Source organism: Delphinapterus leucas, chromosome 1 (assembly GCF_059928025.1).
Source record: "Delphinapterus leucas isolate spDelLeu-1000000601 "Yukka" chromosome 1, BTC_Dleu_Yukka2, whole genome shotgun sequence".
Classification (NCBI taxonomy): domain Eukaryota; kingdom Metazoa; phylum Chordata; class Mammalia; order Artiodactyla; family Monodontidae; genus Delphinapterus; species Delphinapterus leucas.
Window position 1 is genome coordinate 10,253,852 of NC_143129.1, and position 17,566 is coordinate 10,271,417.

General features: G+C 36.7%; 1 protein-coding gene across 23 annotated transcripts in view; it reads right to left on the reverse strand.

The window, feature by feature from the left end:
- NEK7 (NIMA related kinase 7) overlaps positions 1 to 17,566 on the reverse strand; it is a 145,848-nt gene that overhangs the window by 93,330 nt on the left and 34,952 nt on the right. The window contains exon 2 of one of the 23 annotated variants that reach the window (XM_089906382.1): positions 11,919 to 11,995. The exons of 21 other annotated variants lie outside the window; for them this stretch is intronic. The gene's annotated coding sequence lies outside the window, so the exon portion shown is untranslated. Of the gene's footprint in view, positions 1 to 542; positions 3,906 to 11,918; positions 11,996 to 17,566 lie in introns of those variants that run through there. One more of the 23 variants, XM_089906388.1, reaches the window with a different exon arrangement.

The following is a 17,566-nucleotide window of genomic DNA, read 5'->3' on the forward strand; positions in this document are numbered from 1 at the left end:
TCAATATTTAGTTTGTTTTTCCATATGGCTATCCAACTGATTTCAAATCATATACTGCAAAGACTGTCCTTTACCCCACACCCCATTACAGTGCTACTATATCATTTTCATCATGTATCAAATGACTGCACACATATATATAATATAGCAGTGTATGGTATAGGTTTATTATAAAGTCTTGTTACATGCTTAATCACATATATGATTTTAATATAAATTTTAGAACCAGCCTGTTTGTTTCTATTTAAAAAAAAAGTCTATTGAGATTTTGATTACAAGTACATGAACTCTATAGATCAATTTGGAGAAAACTGACATTTTAATAATATTGGGTCTTCAGACCCATGAATACAGGATATCTCATTTATTTTAGGTTTAATTTCTTTCAGTAATGGTTTTCAGTTTCAATACTGGTCTTTCACATGTTTTTTCAGGTTATTTCCTAAGTATATTATATTTTTTGATACTATTGTTAATGGTAGGTGTTTTTTATTTCAATGTTTTGATAGCATACAGAACTACAACAATTTCTGTATATTGACCTTTTATCTTGCAAACTTGTTAAACTCTCTTATTGGTTCAAGTAGATTTTTTGTAGTATCTTGCCTTATTGCAATGGCTAGAACCTCCAGTACAATGAATAGAAGCAGAGACATCATTTTCTTATTCCTATCTGAGGAGGAAAGCATTCAGCCATTTACCATTAAGTATAATGTAAGATGTACATTTTTCATAAATGCCCTTAATTTATCAGGTTGAGCTAGTGCCCTTCTATCCTTACTTTGCTGAAAGATTTTATAAAGAATAGATGTTAGATTTCTGTCAAATTCTTCCCCTGTGTCTGAGCTGATTATACATGTTTTAAATTGTTAAAATGTTGAATTTTGGTGGTTCATTTATTTTAAATTTTGAACATTCATTTTGGTGAACGCTAAGCCAGTATTCATTTCTGGGATGGACCCCATTTAGTCATGATATATAATCCTACTTATGTATTTTTGGATTCAATTTTATATAGTGTTGGATTTGAGGAGTGAGGAGGGGGAAGGAGAAAGAGAATCCCAGTAACGAATTAGAATACATTTTAGTGTGAAATCTGAATCATTAAACAATCAACAGACAATGCTTTAAGGCTACACATTAAGGCAACATTGGTTATTTAAAATGTGTATAAGCAACAAGGACACTTTTGCAAAAGGCAGTATAAATTAAACAGTTTCTCCAGCTTAGGAAAAGAAAAGCTATTACAAACCAACTACACATCCAAAATGGTATCTTACAACTTAACTGCTATTATTCTAATGCAGGACAGATTATTGCTCAAAACTGCACATTTCAGAACACCAAGAAATTTTCTTTTTTTTGTTACATTTTAAGCAAGACAACATCTGAATAAAGACTTAAATTTAAAAAAAAAAGAAATCTAAATCATTAAAATCAACATTTCACATCTAGTGTCCCATAGATAGTTTCCCAAGACACTTCATAAAAAAAAGGTTTCCTGGTCAAAGACCTCTGTGAAATACTACTCGCTATATGAACCTCTCTTAGAAAATCATAGTAAATATTAGCTAAATATTACTAAAGGACCCAAGCAGGCCTGCAGTTAAAAAAAACAACTTCATTTATATTTAACTTATTTAAGCACAAAATGCTTTCTTTGTGTAACATATTTTAATATCCCACAGCTTGACCAATCCTAAGAAGAGAAGACACTATGAGAAATGTTGTGCTAGATTATAACAAAGTGGGTTTCATCACACCTCCTGATGTGTGACAATGTCTAAGCAAATAAAATTATGAAGAAGCCAAAGTAAAACAACAAAAAAAAAACACAAAAAAGAACATAAAAATCAAAGGAAACTTAGAAGTGATTTAATCGAACAATCTGCATAACAGGGAAATCACTTCTACAGTATCCCAGACAGAGGTCAAAGAGCCTCTGCTTAGAAATAAAACCCTGTATGAAATACTCATATTGCACAAAAGCTTAGTAATACAATGAATAATAACGCAACAAAATTTTCTTTGCATAATATCTAACATGGTTCCATGTGTCACTGGATTCTTAATGCTTTTACAGAATAAGAATATATCAATGTTTGTATACTGATTTAATATCATATTTCCAAAGGCCAAATATATTTATATATTATCTCTTTCCACTAATCTCCTCACAAATGAAATAAAAACACATTTAATGTATAAATATGTTAAATATGCATTCAGTCTTCTAGATTACAATTTCCATGATACAGGGATCTATCTGTGTCATCCACAGCTGTACCCCCAGTTCTTAGGTCAATGCTTGGCACAAAATGAGTGCTGAGCAAACATTTATTTAATGAATGAATAAATGTATCTCTGTCATAAAAACATCAAATAATAATTGCTAGAGTTTAATAAGTCTAAAATCAATGGTGAGTAAAATTATGATCAAATTCAACAAATTTGTCAACCAATCTTCAATAAAAAAAGGCTGCCCAAAGAAGGTGCTGCCTGAATCGGGTTTTCAATAAGGAAGAGAAGTTCACAAGGTTTAGACGAGGCAATGAAGAGAGGAAAAGAAACCTGGGAAAAGGAAAGGACACATCAAAATACCCAAACGCAGAGCACAACATCTTATAAGTAAAATTAAAGTTGGCAGGTGGTGAGAGATAGCTGGGGGGAGTTAGTATCAGAAGGTTAGGCAAATGACATAGACAGCTATCCACTCATGAGAAAGCTTTTATGATATTTACTTTATCCAGCTGGTATCAGAGAGCTAATGCTGGGTTTCAAGAAGCTAAGAGAGGGAAGTTCATTTTTTGAAATACAACCTTTCTTGCTGTGTGACAGAGTAGAGGGGCTCACAACCACAAGCAAGACCAGTCAAGAAGCTACTGCAACAGTCCAGAAAAGAGATGATAAGGGCCCTCACCAAGGTCTCTTACTTCACCTCAACCAGCTTTCAACACAACTATCTCACTTTCTGGAAACGTTCTGTGTCCCATATTCTCCTGGATTTTCTCCCACATTATAGCTACTTTTTCTAAGTTCCTTTTGCTATCCAACATTTATGTTGGAGTGCTCTATGACTTGAATCTTTATTTTTTTTAAACCTACATTCTCTCAAGTCAACCCATCCAGTCCCATGACTTTGATTACTAACCATGTATGATTGCTCTGAAATTTCTCTCTACTACACGCATCTGTTCTGAGCTCTGAGCCACAAACACCAATATCCAAATGACCACCTGATATCTTCACAATTCCTGAATAGAAGATTCCATCTCCCATTCTTAAAAAAAAAAAAAAAAAGGCAAGCTTCTCTAATCTTCTTTATCTCTTTACATGTATCACCATCTACTCAGTAGATCAAGCCCAAACTTCTTAAACTTTTGGGTCTCAGGACCTCTTTATCTGAGAACCCCAAAGACCTTTTGTTCATGTGGATCATGGCTATCAATATTTCCCACATTAGAAATTAAAACTGAGAAATGTTTAAAATACATACTAATTCATTTACAAATAAAAGCAATCACTACATGCTTATAAATAACATATTTTTATGAAAAATAGTTAACTTTTCAAAAATTAGAAGAGAAACATTGTTTTACATTTTGTAAATTTCTTTAATGTCTGTCTTCTACATTCAGTTTGTTGAGGTATGTTGTTTTGGCTAAAGTATATTTTTAAAAATCTGGTCTTACACAGATGTATAGTTGGAAAATAGAGTGTTTTAATACCCACTATGGATATCCCTGTGGATACTCTTTTTTTTCCTATACTTTATTTTTTTATTTATTTATTTTTTAACATCTTTATTGGGGTATAATTGCTTTACAATGGTGTGTTAGTTTCTGCTTTATAACAAAGTGAATCAGTTATACATGTACATATGTTCCCATATGTCTTCCCTCTTGCGTCTCCCTCCCTCCCACCCTCCCTATCCCACCCCTCCAGGCAGTCACAAAGCACCGAGCCAATATCCGTGTGCCATGCGGCTGCTTCCCACTAGCTATCTACCTTACTACGTTTGTTAGTGTGTATATGTCCATGACTCTCTCTCGCCCTGTCACAGCTCACCCTTCCCCCTCCCCATATCCTCAAGTCCGTTCTCCAGTAGGTCTGCGTCTTTATTCCTGTCTTGGATACTCTTCTTTAGTACTAACACCAAACTTGACAAGTGGCAGATTCATAAAGGTTAACTGCAATGTGGACTGTCAAAACTTACCAATGAACTTTTGTACTCTGTAATGTGAAAATCCAATGGCCTCTCTTGCCCTCTAAATAGATCTTTTACTCATGCATGATTTTGTAACATCATGCACTGGTCATCTGGAAAATTTTAGTTCCCTTAGTTACTCAGATCCTCTATAAATGTTGACCATTTCATTATACAATATTCAAAAACACATTCATTAATATCACCACTAATCTCATCAGAAGTCTTTAAATACCAGGAAGATGCCAAGGACAGAGTGATGAATATAATTTTTCCAAAATTCCAACATTCACTTTAAAAGTTAGAATTTTATCATTAGTAACAAACAATGTCACTTGATTTCCCTTAAATGACAGGCACTTAATTTTCAAGAAAATGTCTACAAAACACCTAGGTTTGAATGTCAGTTGCTGTTTCAAGAGAAAACGGTGTCCCATGAAAACAGTAGCTGTCAGGCTGCTCCTCCAACACCTGAAGAGAGGCTTTTCTCAAGACAACTTTGATTTGCTGCCATGGTGCTTAAAGTCTGCTTCCCATTTCATTGCACATATTAAGGGACTTGTACTCAAAGGTTGAAATGTGATAAAAATAATACTGCTTCATCAAGTACACTTTAAAATGAAACTCATACTTTTTAGTACTATTCCATATGGGTAGAGAAGACAGAGACTAGTAGTTTGGTATTGCCGCACTGATTCAAGCTAAGGCATCAGTGCTTTTACAAATAATGTCTTAATATTACAAAAATCATTTGCTCTTGCAGACCACATGAATGAACCTCAAGGACCCCACCCAACCCCCAACCCTCACCATCCCCAGAAGTCGAAAGACCACACTTTCAGAAGCTCTGGTCCAGTCAAAAACCTAGAATTCGTCTGTGATTCTTCCCTCCCCCTCACCTCCCTGCTCCCCATTCCAACACACCAGAAAGTGCCATTTGTTCTATTTCCAAAATAAATCTCAAATCTGTCCATGCTTCTCTACTGCCACTAATACAACCCTATAAGGTGTCATTGTATCTCCACCAGAGATTACTCTCATAGCCTAGGAAGTGGTCTCTCGTCTTCCACCATTCTCTTCACAGTGGTATTTCCGATCTTACAGGAAAACCCGAACGAACTTTTTGGCCACCCCAATATCTTGAAAACACAAGTCACTTCATGACACTCCCATTACTCTTGGACTAAAATCCCAACTCCTTGCCAAATACAGGAGGGCCCTGTAAAGCATCTCTTGCCTCCCTCTCCCACATCAGGTCATCCTAGTCTCCCACTAATGACCTGCCATCAACATGAAAACCCCTCTGCTCTTGAAACCCTTTAAGTCTTTCCTGGCTTCAGGGCCTTTGTACGCTGTCCCTACCTTAACAATCCTCTCCAAAGTAGGACCCAGCCCTCCCTGTTTACCTTTCATATCATCACCCTTTCATTCCTATGGAGCAATTATAACAATTTATAATTATCTTGTTCATTTTTAAACTTGTTTATTGTTTATCTCCTCTGCTATAAGGCAGGTAACATAAAGGCAGGACCTTATCATTCTGTTCCCTGCTGTACTCCCGCAGCAAGAACCTGGCACATAACGGGCACCCAATAAACATCTGCTGAATGAATGGAAAATCAGGAACAGGGGACAGATTTTACAGTGGCTTATGTTTAGACGTGTAAGACTTCTGACTGATTAGAAAGTTAAAGACAACTCCAAAAGTCATCATTAGCTTGGAGGACACAGGGCACAGTAGTAGCACCATCCAAACTAGACTGATAGAGAAGAAACCAAAATAGGGTGGGTGTTAGGAAGAGCAGGGTACAGGATGAAAATGATACAGAAAAACCTAACTGTGAGTTATTAGGAGAAAGGCCATATATAAAAAGTTCATAACAGCCAAATTTTGCCAAGTAGAATCTTTAGGAAAGGGGAATTCAATACACTGTCCTGTAATTCTCATATCGATTATTTTTATTAGCTAAAGCTCTTCAATGTGTTTGAAAACAGTTCTCTTTCTTAAAATGGAAGTATAATTGACTTACAGTGTTATATTAGTTTCGGGCATACAACACAGTAATTTGATATTTTTATAGAATATACTCCATACAAAGTTATTATAAAATATTGACTACAGTGCCTCTGCTGTACATTGTATCCTTGTAACTTACTTATTTTTTACCTAGTAGTTGTTCCCTTTACCTATCTCCCCCTCTCCCACCCCTCTCCCCTCTGGTTAACTATTAGTTTGTTTTCTGTGTTTGTGAGTCTGTTTCTGCTTTGTTATATTGGTTCGTTTGTTTTCTTTTTTAGATTCCACATACAAGTGAAAACCTACAGTATTTGTCTTTCTCTGTCTACATGTTGTCTTTCTCTGTGCATCCATGTTGTTACAAATGGTAAAATTTCATTCTGTTTTTATGCCTCATTAATATTTTATTGTGTATATATGCCACACCTTCATTATCCATTCATTTGTTATGGAAACTTAGGTTGTTTCCATGTCTTCACTATTTTAAATAATGCTATGAACACTTGGGAACATACATCTTTTCAAATGAGTGTTTTCATTTCCTTTGGATAAATACCTAGCAGTTGAATTGCTGGATCATATGGTAGTTCTATTTTTAATTTTTTGAGGAAGCTCCATACTATTTTCCATAGTGGCTGCACCAATTTACATTCCCACCAGCAATGCACGAGGGTTCCCTTTACTCCACATCCTCTCCAACATGTGTTATTTCTTGTCTTTTTGATGACGCCTATTCTGACAGGTGTGAGGTGATATCTCATTGTGATTTTGATTGGCATTTCCCCAATAATTAATGATATTGAGAATCTTTTCATATGCCTGTTGGCCATCTGTATGTCTTCTCTGGAAAACTGTCTATTCAGTTCTTCTGCCCATTTTTTTAATTGGATTTTTTTTTTATATTGAGTTGTATGAGTTCTTTATATATGTTGGAGATTAACCTCTTACCAAACGTATCATTTGCATATATTTGCTTCCATTCAGTAGGCTGTCTTTTCATTTTGTTGATGATTTCCTTCTCCATGCAAAAGCTTTTAAATTTGATTAGGTTCCATTTATTTTAGCTTTTGTTTCCCTCGTCTAAGGAGACAGATCAAAAAATATACTGCCAAGACCAATGTCAAAGAATGCACTGCCTCTGCTTTCTTCTAAGAGTTTCATGTTTTCGGGCCTTACATTTAAGTCTTTAATCTATTTTGAGTTTATTTTTGTATATTGTGTGAGAAAATTTTCTAATGTCATTCATTTATATGTAGCTGTCCAGTTTTTGTAACACCACTTATCAAAGAGACTGTCTTTCCCCCATTGTGCATTCTTGTCTCCTTTGTCATAGACTAATTGACCATATGAGCATGGGTTTATTTCTGGGCTTTCTATTCTATTCCATTGATCTATGTGTGTGTTTCTGTGCCGGTTCCATACTGTTTTGATTACTGTAGCTTTGTAGCACAGTCTGAAGTCAGAAAGCATGATACTTCCAGCTTTGTGTTTTTTTCTCAAGAATGCTTTGGCTATTTGGGGGTCTTCTGTGGTTCCACAGAAAATTTTAAAATTATTTGTTCTAGTTCTATGAAAAATGTCATGGGTATTTTATATAGGATTGAATTAAATCTGTAGATCACTTTGGGTAGTATGGACATTTTAACAATATTAATTCTTCCAATCCATGAATATGATATATCTTCCCATTTATTTGTATCATCTTCAATTTCTTTCATCAATATCTTACAGTTTTTCAAGTATAGATCTTTCACCTGCTTAAATTTATTCCTAGGTATTTTATTCGTTTTGATGCAACTGTAAATGGGATTGTTTTCTTGATGTCTCTTTCTGATCTAAAGATAGTTTCATTATTAAGTGTATAGAAATGCAACAGACTTCTGTATATTAATCTTGTATCCTGCAACTTTACTAAATTCATTTATTAGTTCTAATAATTTTTTGGTAGAGACTTTAGGGTTTTCTATATATAGTATCATGTCATCTGCAAACAATGGCAGTATTACTTCTTTCCTTCCAATCTGGATGCTTTCTATTTCTTTGTCTTGTCTGATAGCAGTGGCTAGGATTTCCAAAATTATGTTAAATACAAATGGCAGGAGTGGGCATTGTCTTGTCTTTGATCTTAGAGGAAAAGCTTTCAGCGTTTTACCACTGAGTATGAAGTTAGCTGTGGGTTTGTCGTTATGGCCTTTATTATGTTGAGGTATGTTTCCTCTATACCAACTTTGTTGAAATTTTTTATCATGAATGGATATTTAAATACTCCAAATATTTTCATATATATCCACAATCTCAGTACACATTAAAGTAAAACAATCTTCCCATATTCTTGTGTGTAGTCACATATTTTGCAGAAAAGAAAACTACAAAATTAAGAATCTGAATTTCAGATATAAAAGCTAACTCAGTGACAAAGTATTTATTTATAAGCAATTGTGTCTGTCAGTGGACTAATTCATAATTCACATGACCCTGGTAAGAAAATTATTAAGTAAAATACAAAATACTATATATACTATAAATAAATAGTAATAAATAACATAGCCCTCAGTGACAAGGTATTACATAGCCATCTTAATTTGAACACTGAAACAGCATTTACAGCACCATTCCTTAAATGAAAACAATACCTTTCCTAGTTCCCATATTTTAATAAACTTATAAAATACAAAGCCCTGAGGTAGTTATAAGCAAATTAAATCATGCTAAATTTATACTTTTTTTCTGAATATTACTTGAATTGAATAACCTCAGTTAATATGTTCACCTTGGCCAAAATCTTCAACAAAATGAGCTTTATTCTGTGTCTATAGACATCCTCAATGAATTAATTATTTCTTACAGAAACTGCCTTAAAATCATACATTTCAAAACACTAACCTGATTTTTTGGTCAATTATAAAGTACAGTACTAAACATATGACAGAATAAAAAAGATGAGACTTAAATATGCATTGATATTTGTAAGAAAATCATTTTGTGCATTTTATTTGTGATCGTGATTGGTCAAAAAAGTTATAACTAGCCATTAAATTAAAAAAAATTAATTATAGTCAATATTAAAGAATGCTTAGCTAAAGAAAAATATTTCCTTCATTCTTCAACAAAAATTACTTAACAATAAAGACTTAAAGGTCAGTCAATCTTGCAATCTTTCAATTAAACTTCTAACTTAAAGCTTAAAGTAAATGCAATTCAACTAACAATGGGTATGTATAGATTCTATTCATTAAAAATCTTTCTCTTTGTTTCCAAACATATATTTTGATAATTTCATCATTCTATCCAGTTTCTCAACAACCAGTTTTGACACAGTACTAAATCCTAAATATTGAACTATGTACATACCAATCTCAAGAGATTTCAGATAAACAATGATCAACTATGTCGTTCCTTACCTAACACATACTTTTCTATATTATTAAAGACTCCGGAAGCTACTTCCTGCTACTCATTACAGAAATTTTTAAAAAATATTCTCAACAAAGGAGCAAGTTAAAAATGGCAATCCAAGTGTAAAATAATAAAATTATAGCACTGGAAAAGAAGCAGTAGAAGACCTAATTCTAGTTTAAATCTAGCGCTACAGTTTCATTCATAAAGCAGAATGTTCTGCCTTATTTTTGTTAATAGTTATAGGCACAAAGAAATGTACATTAGAAATAAATATAAAAAATGTTGAATATCACTGATAAAGAATACAAATTTAAGCAACAGTGAAATAGTATACACCTGATAACCTTTCAAAATGACACATATTTAAAAATTATACATAATGCTTACATACGTGTAATAACCTTTCTAGAAAGCAATATAGCAATAAACATTAATAATCATTCATACACTTTTACTCAAGACTCTCAACCCCACAATTCTATCCTAAGGAAATAAATCAGTGAGTGAATTTTGGATTACATACAAGAATGTTTACTAAAAAGCATTTATCATAAAGGAAAACTAGGAACAACATAATGGTCCAACAATATGAAAATGTCTAAATAAATTACAGTAAACATACAAAATAGAACCCTAGACTGACCAAATGTTTATTAAAAATTGTAATGATATTTAAAGATGTACCCAGTATAATGTGAAGTGAAAAAGCAAGATTTGGAGACAAATTTCCATGTTATATGTACTCAAAGTATACTGTTCTTATCAGTAACAAGTAGATAATTGTGTCGTGATTTGTTTAAGCTAACTATCTTGCCAAAATATCAGCCAAGTAAGGGTAGGAAATTATCTGTTTTATACATCACTACATCCCCACGGTGGCTGGCAGAGTTAAACATATAGCAAATATATAGTCATCTATGATTCTAGCATGATTTCATAATATTTTAAATCAAAAACAGGAAGTTGCCTAATAGAATAAAATTATTTTTAAGAAAAGCACATTTGTATACACGTATGGGTATTAAAAACAGTACAGGCAAAAGTAGCTTCCATAATAGCAAAAGGATAATTCAGACCAACCCTCCCCTCTGAGGGCAGTTAGTTACACAAAAGAAATATTTTTCAATCTGCCTGAATGCATCATGGAGCTGTGGAAATAGGGAAGAATTAAAGGACCAGTGTCTGAGGGATGAAGGAAACCAAGAAGAAGTGGGTCTAATATCTGGGCATTTTTTGCACTGCCTGTGGAGGGGCAGTTATGATGCCGAGAGGCTGTACAGCACTTCCAGCCTCTTAGGACTAGAGAAAGTGTAGTCCACGTCTCAACAAGGGGCTGTGGCGAACAGCCCCACAATTTGGGTTGGGACCTTGAAAGCCTTAACCCTGGTAAACACACCTTCACAATACTAAATCATCTGAAATCCTGAAACTGGATTGAGGTCATCTCTGATAGCTAAAACCCCCAGGCACCTGGCAGAAACACATGAACATACACTCTGGAGAAAGAGAATACCTTAGGTTTCAAATTACTGCTACAAACAATTCTACACATATAATCTCCAATGCATAATAAAAAATAACTAGGCACTCTAGCAAATAAGACCACATGAACAAAAATCAGCAGAGAGAAAAGACAGAATGAAAATGCTCTCAGACAGAAGGTGGAAGATGCAGGAAGGAATCATAAATAAAGGCAATGGCAGACATTTAAGTAAGTATTATCAGCATGAACCAATAGATAAAAGCGACTGTAGAGTTAAAAATAAATCTAGAATTGAATACATGAAAACCAATATATAAAAGAAGGTTAAATGGAGATAAAGCATGTTAAGGTTCCTATTACAATGTCTGGAAAAAGGAAAGTACAAATTAGCCTTATCTTTATTCTTCTAGTCTACTTATCTTGTCCAAAATTTATTTTAGCACTTCTTTTTATTATGGTATAATTTATATACAGAAAACTTGCCATTTTCCTGTTCAATTTCCATACATTTTGACAAATTTAGTCTTGTAACTACCACCAGAATCAAAATTAGAACAGCTCCATCAGCCCATAATGGAAGTATCACTGTTTGTTTATCCACTCTCCAATTAACATACATTTGCATTGTTTTCCAGTTTGGGACAATTACAAATAAAGCCACTATAAGTATCTGCATACAGGTTCACATGTAAGTTTTCACTTCACATGGGTAAAGACCTAGGAACGGGATTGCTCAGGTAACGTTAGATTTTAATAAGGATGCTTGTAAAATAGGTCTTTATTTGGTATGATAATAAGAAAACGAAAAGTACCTGAAATCATCCTGCTTCCCACACACCTCCTTGTGGTCTCAGTGAGGTTCTCCTTACTCATTCTTCTTTTGTTTACTCTAATAAAATCATCACAAAAGATGGTATCATGTTTGCCTTTTGTATTTGTATTTTTGTCAAGTCATCATGTGAGGAAGAAGGAAATAAGAGATAGAATTTCTAATAAAAATTATGGCAAATTGAGAAATGTATTGAACGTTTTAATTTTGTGGAAATGTAGACATTACCGTCCCCTGACAATTCAATGACTTAGAATTGGTCTAAAATAAAATAAGTAATTGGATGCTGAGAGAACGTAAATGCTGTATTTTCACTGAACGATTAAACCCAGTATGAGGAGAGTTGTTTATGAATTCCTATTCCTATAAAATGCATATGGTTGTTGACTAGTCAATAGGAGTGGTGTATTGAAAAAAGTAGAACACAGATAGCCAGAGAAATGCTTAAACTGTTAAATATAAACTTTTTTGATATGGAATAATTTATGTGAATTTTTTCAAGAGAGTGAAATGAAGAAAAGTTCACAGCATTTGGCAAACAACCCTTTCTTTGAACTAAATCTTTTTAAAGCTGTTGTTACACTTCAGACATGTTCTCTAAAACATCTGAAAGAAGGGTTCTACATTACAAGGCAGATAAGTGTCTACTGAAAAATCACTTTAATGTTGTTTTATGTTAGAGCATCACTGAAAAGTAACAAAACAAAGGTTGAGATAATCAGGACTGATGGTTTTATTATGGTTCTTGTTGACACCTGCTGGTTCAATCTTATCTTCCTCCTTAATATATATATCCATTTATAAGATATAAGCATCTTAGATGCAAAAGCTTGTAGCACGTGAAACAGAATCCTTAGATTAATCAAGGGACCAATGACCCAAAAACTAAATAAGCACATGTCAGGAAACTAATCACTTCCCATATCCACTGAGTTACTGAAATCAGTGTTGTGGCTTTACTATAACTCACTTCCCAATGAATTTAATTAATACAAATTGCCTGTGACCTAATATTTTGATTCTGCCTTATTATTTAATTCTGATACTAAAGTTACGTTTTTAACCTTCAACTGCAAAAGCCAGTAGGTCATGCTGTTAGAACTCAAAAATGCCAAAAAGTTGACGTCTTTAAAAGTATTATCTAGGATAAGTTTCGATTTGTTGTTAGCAAATTCAAAATTCTATTCTTGTAAATAAGATGATAATACATGTCACTTACTAAGTCCTCAAATTTTTACTCTCTTCCCTCCCTCCTTCTTGCCCCTAAACCCATTATAAAATATTATTTTAGAGGATTGTGATCATAGCTACTACTACATTGCAACCTTTATTACCGATCACATCATACATCATGCAAAAGACCTGAACGCATGAACAACTTTAGATGAAACAATTTCTTCAGGATTATAAATTAGTAATAGAACTGCAAGGAAAAAGATTTTAAAACATTGGATTTCATAATGCTAAAAATGCTTCATACTATAGTTGAATCACCCTCTGAATAAATATATCAAACCTGAAAGAATAAAGTTTCTTCTTCCTAGAAACTTCGGTGTTTCATAGTCCTAACATTAAAAAAATTTTTTTTAATGTCTCTTAAGGAAAAGAAATGCTCCAGTGAGCCGTCTTTTTACTTATCTTTTTACTTGCTCGTACTCTTTCCCTAGTTCAGCAAACCTAGCAAGAAACAGGCTTCGCGTGCCACCATTCAGTAGGGGAAAGGATTAACTCAAATCCAAGACCAAGGATACACAGGAGGAAGTCAAAAAGTGTGCAATGTAGGCTGTGAGTAAATACATTTCCTTCATTTCTTAATTATGCATTAATATGTTTCTTCCACAGCAAATAGTTGTTTAAACCAAAGTAAGAGGTATTTCCAAATACATCATTTTGAACAAAATTAATCTTGAGTGCAGCCCATGAATCAGTAGTTTGCGACCCTGGTTGGCTACCAGGTCACCTGCGGAGTTGTTCTTGTTGTTATTTAGCTGCTTGGGCTCCCCGCCCAGATTCCTGCCCCCTGATTCTGACTGAACAGGTCTGGAGTGGGACCGGCATCTCTCCATTAAAGAATAAATACATACCATTTCTTCTAGGTTATCCATTTTATTGGCATATAGTTGCTGGGATATATCTGGAGAAAACCATAATTCAAAAAGACACACGCACCCCTATGTTCAAAGCAGCACTATTTACAACAGCCAAGACACGGAAGCAACCTAAATGTCCGTCGACAGAGGAATAAAGAAGATGTGGTGTATACATACACACACACACACACACACACACACACACACACACAATGGAATATTACTCAGCCATAAAAAAGAACAAAATAACGCCATTTGCAGCAGCATGGATGGACCTAGAGATTGTCATACTGAGAGAAGTAAGTCAGACAGAGAAAGAGAAATATCATATGATATCCCTTATATGTGAAACCTAAAAACAGGGTACAAAAGAATAAATACATAAACAGGTACACATATGATGATGGTGCACAACTCGGTTTGCAAACTACGCAGCATTAGAACTTAATAAGGAAGTGGGCCAGTCTATTTCCCACTTCGCCCTTGTGTCCAGGAGCGTCACTGTGGCTGTGCTGACGAGCACTCTGGCCACCAAATCTGCCGCTGTGCTGGGCCCACTAACAGCGCTGCTTCAGAGGCAGGCAGAGAAGATGAAAGAAGCAGCTCACACTCAACATCTTTCTGAGTCTAAGCTGGACCCCAAAAGAAAGAAGCAGTGGGGTTTTTACTCCAGGACACTGACTGGTGACCTGGAAGAAGGAAGAGTGGGGGAGGGGCAGCCGCAGCAGGAGCTCCAGACTCTCTCTGATGGATTTCTGTTGTTAGCATGTTATTATTATATGTTACTTTTTTTAAAAAAGGGAAATTAGAAGGAACACAAATATCTCTCAGCAACACGGAAGTCTCTTCTGAATCTCCCTGCCTCCTGGTTTAAAACAGATTATCCATTAGTTTCAAATCCGTATGTAATCTGACTTATTCCCTAAATTACCATGTTTGGAAGTAGACAATATATATAAATGAAATATCTGAGTTTGATTTTATTTATTTATTTATTATTATTTATTTTTGGCCGCGTTGGGTCTTCGTTGCTGCACACTGGCTTTCTCTAGTTGCGGCGACCAGGGGCTACTCTTCGTTGTGGGCTTCTCAGTGCGGTGGCTTCTCTTGTTGTGGTGCATGGGCTCTAGGCGTGCAGGCCTCAGCAGTTGTGGCTCACGGGCTCTAGAGCGCAGGCTCAGTAGTTGTGGCTCTCGGGCTTAGCTGCTCCACAGCATGTGGGATCCTCCTGGACCAGGGCTCGAACCCGTGTCTCCTGCATTGGCAGGCAGATTCCCAACTACTGCACCACCAGGGAAGCCCTCTGAGTTTGATTTTTAAAATAACAAATATATAGATCTAAGCTATTGAACTTGAAGAACCATCAAGACACATGCCAAGTAAGGTCTCAGCACAGCAACAATAAGTGTTAAGACATGCTCTCACCTTCAGAGCTCTCTACTGTATCATCAAGGTACAAACACCGCTACTTTCCTGAAAATGATCTTTGAAAAGGAAAGGATCTATAAAAGAAAACAGGAAGGAAGAAAAGGAAGGAGGGAGGGAACCCAAAGGAAGCCCAGTGAGTCAACCTCGGGCACTGTCCAGGCTGCGGATGAAACGAACGCCACTTCTTCTGAGCTCTTGTCACTGGCAGCCCTGTTTTGGGCACAGGGGCAGTGTGTGTGTGTGGGGGGGGGGGTTGTCATTCTTCCATTATTTCTGCCGCAGGACTGTCCTGATGAGGATGTGCTCTCAGAAGCGCGATGGTCCTCACTTCTCCCCCACGGTCTCCATTCACTGAACAGGGCTTTCAGCCTCCAAAGGCCGTTAAGAGTGGCCAAGTCAACACCGCATCATCCTTTCCTTTGGCAGAGATGGAAGGTCCCCACAGAGAGATATTCTTGCTCCCCCCAGAGAGGAAAGGAACCGAGTTCGGACGTGTGTGTAACATGCTGCTTCTCAAACTCTTCCAGGAGCCGGAGGAGGGGCCCAGCCCTGGGACCTGGGGGAACTGGCCTCAAGCCAGGTCAGGGAGAAATTCACCCCAAGTCAATTGCTTCTGTTAAAAGATGAGAAGTTTTTGTTCTCCTCTTCATTATACAAAACATTTTCCCCCAAAATAATCCACAAGTGTAACTGATGCTCCAGGAAGACGGTTTCAGGGACCAGGCTCGAGAGGCGCGGCCCTGGGCAAACGTGAACTGTAATCACCTGACGGTTCAGAGAGAGCTCGGGCGTTTCAACATCCATGCAGGTGTGAGGTGTCATCTATTGCAACCCCCCTTCAATTTTACAAAATAATTACAATCACTGAGATTCTACACAGGCTTGGGAAATTAATGGTGGGGAGAGAAATGGTTATAAACGCCATGTAAGAATTCATGAAAACTTCGTATTAAATATATTATTTTCTTCTAAAAGCATTTGTAATTCAAATGTGTTGATTCTAGCTTAAAAACAGAAGTGGAAGGAAGATTGTTTCCCAACAAATTTTGTTTTTCTATTCTTTTCCTTAATCCCCCTCCTCCCTGACACGAGAGTCACATTAGATAAGAGGGAGATCGCGGAGGCCGTGGCTCCCCTTGGGCCCCCGAGCCACCTCGACTCCCGGTGAGACTGTCCTGGTGACATGGCACCGGGACAGGGGAGGAGAGCGAGGGGGGCGCTCCGCCTGCCTGTGAGGCTGTGCACGCAGCGCTCCACAGGTGCGGGAGTCATCTGCTTCCAACCCAAAAATAAAACCTTCTCAAGCACTGAGTTTCCACGCTGGATTTCAGCACCTTTCCCCGTGGCTGGCAGGGGACGCCAAGTGACAAGGGCGCCCAGCCAGCCCTCCGTGTGAACAAAGGCTGGGCCACATTTGTTCATATTCCTGACAACGCCTACGACGGCACTAAAACTTCAACATGATGACTGATGCCTGCGAACACCCAGCCCCTAAGCCAGTGTAACAAATGTGGAGCTCCAGTGCTGCCGCGGCCACATCTGAGTTATTTCTGTTCTGGAAAGAGACGTGGCTAAAGTACCTCTGACTTTTTACGTTCAGCCAAAAAGAGTCAGCAGACTAGATGCCCTCAGAGGAACGATTGTAATCAAGTGTCCTCAGAGGTGACATTTTAGCTCGATGCTAAATCTAAACTACAGTGCTCTCTGTGACGGCCACACAGGTCATTAAAAGCCCTGCTGAACAAAAGGCTCCCCAATTCTGATGACTGAACCAGTCTGTGTCTCACCCAGTTTCAGCACCTGCTGCATTCTGAAACGAAGCTTAAACGTGACCTTCAAGTGTCCCTCGTTGTGGCCCCTGAGAGGGAAGGCGCACCTCCCAGCCCTGCTGCTTCCTCAAGGTCTGCACGTCCCTGGGGCAGAAACCCCACCCACCTCTGTCACCTGCCTTCTCCCAGCAGATGATCAACAGGGTGAGGTTCCAGAGAGAGGAGAGGCGGGAGCAGAAGAAGCAATTCTAAAACTCAAGGAAGAACAGCAGGCAAGAAGAGAGAGAGAAGAGCCTTTTTTTTAAGCGGTGGCCAATTTCTTAGCATATTAATGATGGATTCTA